Consider the following 9,558-nt stretch of genomic DNA (forward strand, 5'->3'; position numbering starts at 1 on the left):
GCTCTTCACCCTGCTTTTGTTCTCTCTCTCACTCTCTCTCAAACACATAAAAAAATCTTAAAAAAAAAAAGAGAGAAGACCAACACAATGTAATAAACACTAAAATAACCAACACTCGTGGTGGTAGCTCTAAGGGGAGAGTGAGTAACTACAAGGATAGACAGGGATGCGGGAAAGTGTCCCACCAGCAGGGAGCTCACAAGGGAGTCTGCTTCTCGCTCTGCCTGCTGCTCATTCTCTCTAACAAGTAAATAAAATCTTAAAAAAAGATTTTTAAAACATAAAACAGAACACACACACACACACAGAGAGAGAGAGAGAGAGAGTATTTGTGACCCAACCTCAAGAGAGGAAGCAATAATTGGTTTTCCTCTCTTATGATAATCTACTGGGAGATAGCATGTACTTTAAAAGTTGATCTGTTGGGGTTAGAGGTTTGTGGCCAAGGTTACATGGAAGTAAAAATTGAATCTCATGAAATTCAAGCTCTGGCCATTTGTACAGCTCTGTCAGGACATCAGAAACTGGATTTACAAGTTTTCCGTCAAAGGTAGTACACTGTACTGTAACCCAAAGGCCATAAGATGGCGCCAGGCACCCCCAATGTGGCGTCGGACTTGATGCATCCTTGAACCCTTTCAGGCTAAACCAAATGGGGTTTTTTGTTACTGTTGTTTTGGGTTTTTTACAACTCTAATTTAAAAATAAAACTTGAGCATTGGGTGTTATATACAACTGATGAATCACTGAACACTACATCTGGAACTAATGATGTACTATATGTTGGCTAATTGAATTTAAGTTAAGAAAAAACTTAAAAAGTCTGACCAATTCAGGGGCGCCTGGGTGGCTCAGTGGGTTAAAGCCTCTGCCTTCGGCTCAGGTCATGATCCCAGGGTCCTGGGATGGAGCCCCACATCGGGCTCTCTGCTCAGCGGGGAGCCTGCTTCCTCCTCTCTCTCTCTCTCACTGCCTACTTGTGATCTCTGTCAAATAAATAAATATTTTTTTAAAATTCTGACCAATTAAACATAAGTACAGCTCAAGTAGGCATCTTAATGTGTGCTAAGTGTACTCCCTCCATCAGTTACCATGGCCCAAAGAGTACATTTTACACCATGACCTAGTACATCTGTAAAAGTATGCACCATGAACACGCAGAACAAGTTTCACATGAGACCTACCATTAGTGGGCATGATGCATTCTGGTCTTTTAGTTTTGCATGTTGGTCACAACCCACTAAATGTCATGACCCAGAGCTTACAAATTAAATAAATAAATAAATAAATGCACAGTTTTCTTATAAATATACATGACAGAGATACAGATACATATAAAATCAGGGTAAAATAAATGCCTGGTATAGCAATACCGTGCCACATGTAACTTTCATTTTACTTCCGTTAGGGTTTTATTCATTTGTTTTAGTCTTACTATTCCCTCTATTAAAGGTGCACAAATGGGGCACCTGGGTGGCTCAGTGGGTTAAGCCGCTGCCTTCCGCTCAGGTCATGATCTCAGGGTCCTGGAATCGAGTCCCGCGTCGGGCTCTCTGCTCAGCGGGGAGCCTGCTTCCCTTCCTCTCTCTCTGCCTGCCTCTCTGCCTACTTGTGATCTCTCTCTGTCAAATAAATAAATAAAATCTTTTAAAAAATAAAAATAAAAAAATAAAGGTGCACAATTTCTGTGACACAAACCAAAATATCCTACCCTTTTTTTTTTGTTTTGGTTACTCTAAACCTTTCTCTGGGGTATTAATTTCTCAATACCTCTGGATTACTGAATGGTTTTCAGAAGGGCCTGTTTTATTCAAAAGGCTCTATTTTTTTTAGCATATACATCTTAAATAGAACTTGATTGTTAAGATGATATGCAATACATTCATTAAAATAGTTCACTAACCGAGGAGCACCTGGGTGGCTCATTTATTAAGCATCTGCCTTCAGCTCAGGTCATGATCCCAGAGTCCTGGCATCAAGTCCTGCATCGGCTCCCTGCTTGGCGGGAAGCCTGCTTCTCCCTCTCCCACTCCATGCTTGTGTTCCCTCTCTTGCTGTGTCTCTGTCTAATAAATAAATAATCTTTTTTTAAAAAATAGTCCACTGGGGGGGGGGCGCCTGGGTGCTCAGTGGGTTAAAGCCTCTGCCTTCGGCTCAGGTCATGATCCCAGGGTCCTGGGATCAAGCCCCGCATCGGGCTCTCTGCTCAGCAAGGAGCCTGCTTCCTCCTCTTTCTCTGCCTGCCTCTTTGCCTACTTGTGATCTCCGTCTGTCAAATAAATAAATAAAATCTTAAAAAAAAAAAATAGTCCACTGGGGCGCCTGGGTGGCTGAGTGGGTTAAGCCTCTGCCTTCAGTTCAGGTCATGATCTCAGAGTCCTGGGATCGAGCCCCACATCGGGCTCTCTGCTCGGCCGGAAGCCTGCTTCCCCCTCTCTCTCTGCCTGCCTCTCTGCCTACTTGTGACCTCTCTCTCTCTTACTCTGTCAAATAAATAAATAAAATCTTAAAAAAAATAAAAAATAGTCCACTAACCAAAAAGCTGAATCAAGTGAAAGAATAGAGCCTAAATCAGGGGACTGTGGAATAAGGAGAGTGTCCCTCCTTTTAGGAGTAGGAAACAGAACTCAAAGACATAAATCTCCCAGCTCACTCCCAGAAAAAGCCACTTGCAGACTTGTAGGCAAGAGCTCACAAGCATGCACATTCAGGCCAACACCTGTGTTGTGGTGAACCACATCACACCACACTGTCTTCTGAAACCCACACAATGGATATAGTGTGGCTATATCAAACCACAAATATATGGATATATCAAACCTCAGATTGATCTCCTTGGATCAAAACAATTTTATGACAACAGTTTTGTCTAGAAGCAATGTGATGAGTCAAGGACCCTTAAATCCGTTTTTGAACTTCCTAAATCCTTATTTTCAGTTCCTCATCTCTCATGGTTGGAGACCTGACTGTATCCTGAGATAGATTTTATATATATATATATATAAAATACATATACATACATATATATAAATATATAATCAGTCCTTAACCTTTTATCATAAGAGCTGTAGGAAATGTGTAAAAGGGCAGCACTCTAGACCAGTCTGGACTTCTGCCACCTGTAGACAGTCATAGATGGGTTTTGGGAAGTCACTTTCTTCATCAGCAAAATGTGAGTAACAATGATAGTGATTTCAAAAGGTGAATGTAGGGACTGAATGAGAAACTACACTTGAATGTCATTAGCACAGCGCCTAACCCATATTAAGGTTATAATGTTAGCCATTTATAAAAATTCTTACTTTCTGATGATTACATCTTGTCACCAATTTTTTGCAGCACTTTGCCAACATACAACTTGCCATGGATAAGAAACAACAAATGTTGGAGAGGATGTGGAGAAAGGGGAACCCTTTTACACTGCTGGTGGGAATGCAAGTTGGTGCAGCCACTTTGGAGAACAGTGTGGAGTTTCCTCAAGATGTTAAAAATAGAGCTATCCTATGACCCAGCAATTGCAATACTGGGTATTTACCCCAAAGATACAGATGTAGTGAAAAGAAAGGCCACATGCATCCCAACGTTCATAGCAGCAATGTCCACAATAGCCAAACTACGGAAATAGCCAAGATCCCCTTCAATAGACAAATGGATAAAGAAGATGTGATCCATATACACAATGCAATGTTACTCAGCCATTAGAAAGGATGAATACCCAGCTTTTACATCAACATGGACGGGACTGGAAGAGATTATGCTGAGTGAAATAAGTCAAGCAGAGAGTCAACTATCTTATGGTTTCACTTATTTGTGGAACAAAGGAATAGCATGGAGGACATTATAAGAAGGAAAGGAAAAGTGAAGGGGGTGAAATTGGAGGGGAAGATGAACCATGAGAGACTGTGGACTCTGGGAAACAAACTGAGGGTTTCAGAGGAGGGGGGATGGGAGGATGGGTGAGCCAGGTGATGGGTATTAAGGAGGGCATGTATTGCATGGAGCACTGGGTGTTATATGTCAACAATGAATCTTGGAACACTACATCAAAAACTAATGATGTTTTATATGGTGACTAACATAACACAATAAAACATTTTTTAAGAAGTTAAAAAAGAAAACAAGTTGCCATGGAGTTCTGTAAACAAATAAAAAATCCCTAATTGCTCCCAAATGTTTTTGCGTTAAAGCATAAAATCTTGAATTTGACCTTGAGGCTCTGGCCCAGAAACAGAAATTGGTACCAAACTTGCATTGTTGGTATCAAAATGGAAGAAAATGTAAACTAACCTTCACCATCCCCCTCTGGCACTTCCTTTTGCCTCCCTCTTCCCATCTGTAAGGAGGTACAATGCTACAAGGTTATTGTTCAGAATTTGTTGAAAATTTAAATACATGTTCCTACAAGTTAATATTTTCTACCACATCAGCAGTGACAACAAGCAATTACACTCCTGTTAAAAGCAAGACTGTCAACCCCTGAAAGCTGGAAATATCAGTCAGATCTAACATGAGATCCTACATCTGGTTTTAAGAAATGTAACACTACTATTTGATTCTTCCTAAGAAAAGAGGGCATAAAGATTTACTCTTTGGACAACATACTACACTGCTTTACACAGCACAAAATAGAGAGTATGACCCCAAATTTGTACGTTATAAAAAATCTTTGTGTGTACAGTTTGTTAAAAGCTATTTTTTTAAGATTTTATTTATTTATTTGATAGAGAGAAAGCCAGCACAAGCAGGGGGAGTGGCAGAGGGAGAATCAGGCTCTCTGTCCTGGAACCATGACCCAGGCCGAAGGCAGATGCTTAACTGACTGAGCCACCCAGGAGCCCTTGTTAAAAGGTATTAATAAGAAAAAAGACCATGGAAGGGACACCTGGGTGGCTCAGCCAGTTAAGCCGCTGCCTTCGGCTCAGGTCATGATCCCAGGGTCCTGGAATTGAGTCCCACATCAGGCTCCTTGCTCAGCCGGGAGCCTGCTTCTCTCTCTGCCTCTGCCTGCCACTCTGCCTGCTTCTGCGCTGGCGATCTCTCCCTCTATCTCCCTCTGTCTCCCTCTCTCTCTCTCTCCCTCTCTCTGACAAATAAATAAATAAATAAAATCTTTAAAAAAGAAAAGAAAAAAAAAAAGAAAAAAGACCATGGTCAAATAAGTTTCTTAAAAGCTGATTAAACAAAGTTAAACAGGTGTTCTTATGGGCCTACTTTTCAGTCTTTTGTAACCCAATATGCATTAAAAACTACCACAGGACAGGTATCTGATGTAGTGTTTCCCAATGGAACTTGTTGATAAAATGTCTTTAGGAGAGTATCTCATTAGCACAGGGTCTGAGGAATTCACCCAGGAAAGAGAGCAGGACTCTGGGAATGACTCAGCCCATTCTGACCCAGCTCCAGACACCATCACATTTTGAAACTTTTTTCTTACCAGTGACCTCTCAATCATCCCACTGGTGGCCTTTACCCAGTGCTCATCCTTGTCAGCTCATGCCACACCTGATCACTCCCTCCACAGAGATGGCTCTGAGAGGCAGAAGGATGGCACAGTTAGGATTTGGAAATCTGGCTGTCCCTCTGTGGAACCCTCAAGCCACCTGTTTACAGGCCTGGTCAGCCCCCACCAATTCCAGCCACCCCAGCTGAGGTGGGAGATGTTCCAGGCCCGGCCATGCTCCCAGCTCAGCTCCTGACTACACACAGCTGCCTAAGTGACATGGAACAGCCAACACCACATGGAAAATCTTCCAGATTCTTCCAGCCATCCCACAGAATCAAATATGTCTTTGATGGACTCCTGGGAGGCTCAGTCAGGGAAGCATCCAACTCTTGATTTCAGCTCAGGTCATGATCTCGGGGTCATGGATTGAGCACCGCACTGGGCTCCATGCTGAGCACAGAGCCTGCTTAAGACTTTCTCTCTCCCTCTGCCCCCCAACCCCGCTCTTGTGCATGTGCACTCGCTCTCTCTCAAAAAAAAAATGCTTTTAGAAAGATAAAATTTCTTTCTCTGCACAAACTTACAAAAAGAAAAATTAAATGTTGAACTCCCTGGGGTGACAGTGCGGGGAAGACTTCAGTTCTTCAGCAGTCAAGCTCCTGGCCCTATTCAAAGAGATGAGAGAAAGCAGATCACATCCCAGAGAACACGGGGAGCAAAGGGAGCACGCGGTGTTCAGATTCACAAGGAATGGACGCACAGCAGCACACGGGTACACACAGCACAGCACAAAGCACACTACCGTAAACTCTTCCCAAAAAGCAGCATTAAAGACGCCATCGTCAGAGACGGCCTGCTGAAGGAATGCCTGAGCAAAAAGAAAGAACATGGTGATAAATAAGTAAATTGGGGGTATCTCAGCATAGACAACCCCGTACAAACCATGCTGACTTCCGTGCTAGACACATTAAAAATGCTGGGCTTAGTTAAAAACTCACTATTCTTTTTTTAAAGATTTTCTTTATCTGAGAGAGAGAGAGAATGAGAGCAAGAGAGACAGAGCATGAGTGAGGGAAGGTCAGAGGGAGCAGCAGACCCCCCACTGAGCAGGAAGCCTCATCGGAGACTAGATCCTGCGATTCCAGGATCATGACCTGAGCCAAAGGCACTCATCCAACTGAGCCACCCAGGCGCCCAAAGCTCCCAATTCTTTAAAGAGGGACAGAACATTAAATACCCAGAGCCTCCTGTATGTCCTATTTGTTTGCTTCATCTTATCTTCTTAAAGTCCTGTATTAAAAATGAAAATCTCGGGGCACCTGGGTGGCTCAGTGGTTAAAGCCTCTGCCTTCAGCTCAGGTCATGATCTCAGGGTCCTGAGATCAAGCCCCACATCGGGCTCTCTGCTTGGCAGGGAGCCTCCTTCCCCGCCCCCCGCACCCGCCTGCCTCTCTGCCTACGTGTGATCTCTGTCTGCCAAATAAATAAAATCTTTTTAAAAAATGAAAATCTCTTTTTCTTATTTTCATGTGCCTGTTAGCCATCTGGATGTCTTCTCTGAAAAAATGCCTGCTTGTGTCTTCCATCCATTTTTTAAGCTGGATTATTTGGTTTTTGGGTGTTGAGTTATATAAGTTCTTCATATATTTTGGATACTAACCCCTTACCAGATATGTCAATTGCAGGTATTTTATCCCATTCTGTAGGTTGCCTTTTAGTTTTGTTGGTTGTTTCCTTCGTTGTGCAGCTTTTTATCTTGATGAAGTCCCAATAGTTTTTGCTCCTGTTTCCATTGCCTCAGGAGACATGTCTAGTAAGAAGTTGTTATAGCCAAGGGTCAAAGAGGTTGCTGCCTATGTTTTCCTCTAGGATTCTGATGGATTCCTGTCTCACACTTAGGTCTTTCCTCCATTTTGAATTTATTTCTGTGTGTGGTGTAAGAAAGTGGTGCACGCTTTCATTCTTCTGCATATGGCTGTCCAGTTTTCCCAACACCATTTGTTGAAAAGACCATCTTTTTCCCATTTGGATATTCTTTACTGTTTTGTCAAATATTAATTGACCATATAGTTGTGGGTTCATTTCTGGGTTTTCTATTCTGCTCCATTGATGAATGGGTCTGTTTTTGTGCCAGTACCATGCTGTCTTGGTGACTACAGCTTTATGATATAACTTAAAGTCTGGGAATTCTGATGCCTCCAGCTTTGCTTTTCTTTTTCAAGATCGCTTTGGCTATTTGGGGTCTTCTGTGGTTCCAAACACATTTTAGAATTGTTTCTTCTAGCACTGAAAATTGTTCTTATCCTATGAAAACCCATATTGGGAGGCAATAGATTTTAAGATTCTGATATCTAAAATGACTTGAACTAGTAATTTTTTTTTTTTAAAGATTTTATTTATTTATTTGTCAGAGAGAGAGAGGGAGAGAGCGAGCCTAGGCAGACAGAATGGCAGGTAGAGGCAGAGGGAGAAGCAGGCTCCCCGACGAGCAAGGAGCCCGATGCGGGACTCGATCCCAGGACGCCGGGATCATGACCTGAGCCGAAGGCAGCTGCCCAACCAACTGAGCCACCCAGGCGTCCCTTGAACTAGTAATTTAACTAAAAAGATAAAAAGTAATTTTTTAAAGTTCAATCTCAGTACAACTCAAAGGCAGGCCATTTGAGAATGTCCTTTTTCACCCATCAAAATGGCAAAGCTGTTTAAAAAGGACAAGATTTGGCAAATTTTAAGGAAATTGAGGCATAAATGAAGGTGTCCAACTGTTCTGGAAGGTTATGTCAAATGCATATTCAAAGCCTTCAAAGTCTGTATACTATTTGGACCTAGACAACACTTCTCTACAAATTTCCTAAGGAAGTCATTACAAGGTTAAGTATTTCAGCTATTTAGGATATTTTGTGCAACCCTGCTTAGAACAGCAAAAGTTCTAGAAAGACCTTCAGTGAATAGAGCAATAAATACTTAAATGTATAATCTATGCAACAGCATACAGTAGGTCTCTTAACTGAACTGCACTTACCACACTCACACAACTCTCAGGGTCACCGAGTCACAGGTGAACAGGCACAATGCTGTGCCACGGGCAGCGTGGGCAAACTAAAAGCTTATGCCCCGCAGCCCTGACTATTCTCCGTAGTCAACTGGCACACCTCCTGGGGGGCTGGCTCTGTTCCCCTGACCATGCCACAAGTGCCTGCTCATATTAACTGTGATTCCAGGAAATATTAACGTAACATTGGACAGCTATATACAGAAGAGTGAAATGAAACTCGACCATTCTCTTACACCATACACAAAGATAAACTCGACATGGACAAAAGACCTCAATGTGAGACAGAAATCCATCAGAATCCGAGAGAACACAGGCAGGAACTTCTTTGACATCAGCTGCGACAACTTCTTTCAAGACACGTCTCCAAAGGCAAGGGAAACAGAGAAAATGAACTTTTAGAACTTCATCAAGATCTTCTGCACAGCAAAGCAAACAGTCAACAAAACAAAGAGGCAATCCACCAAATGGGAGAAGATACTTGCAAGTGACATTTACAGATAAAAGGCTGATATCGAAGATCTATGAAGAACTTCTCAAATTCAATACCCAAAAGACAAATAATCAAGTTAAAAATGGGCAGAAGACATGAACAGCACTCCTCAAAAGAAGACAGACCAATGGCCAAAGACACATGAAAAAATGTTCATCATCATTAGCCATCATGGAAATTCAAATCAAAACCACATTGAGATACCACCTTACACCAATAAGAATGGCAAAAACTGACAAGTCAGAAAGCAACACGTGTTGGAGAGGATGTGGAGAAAGGGGAACCCTCTTACACTGTTGGTAGGAATGCAAGTTGGTGCAGCGATTTTGGAAAACGGTGTGGAGGTTCCTCAAATTAAAAATGAGCTACCCTATGACCCTGCAATTGCACTACTGGGTATTTATCCCAAAGATACAGATGTAGTGAAAAGAAAGGCCATCTGTACCCCAATGTTCATAGCAGCAATGTCCACAATAGCCAAACTATGGAAATAGCCAAGATGCCCTTCAACAGACAAATGGATAAAGAAGATGTGGTCCATATACACAATGCAATGTTACTCAGCCATCA

Source organism: Enhydra lutris, unplaced genomic scaffold, assembly GCF_002288905.1.
Source record: "Enhydra lutris kenyoni isolate GAN:26980312 unplaced genomic scaffold, ASM228890v2 scaffoldscaffold23, whole genome shotgun sequence".
NCBI lineage: Eukaryota > Metazoa > Chordata > Mammalia > Carnivora > Mustelidae > Enhydra > Enhydra lutris.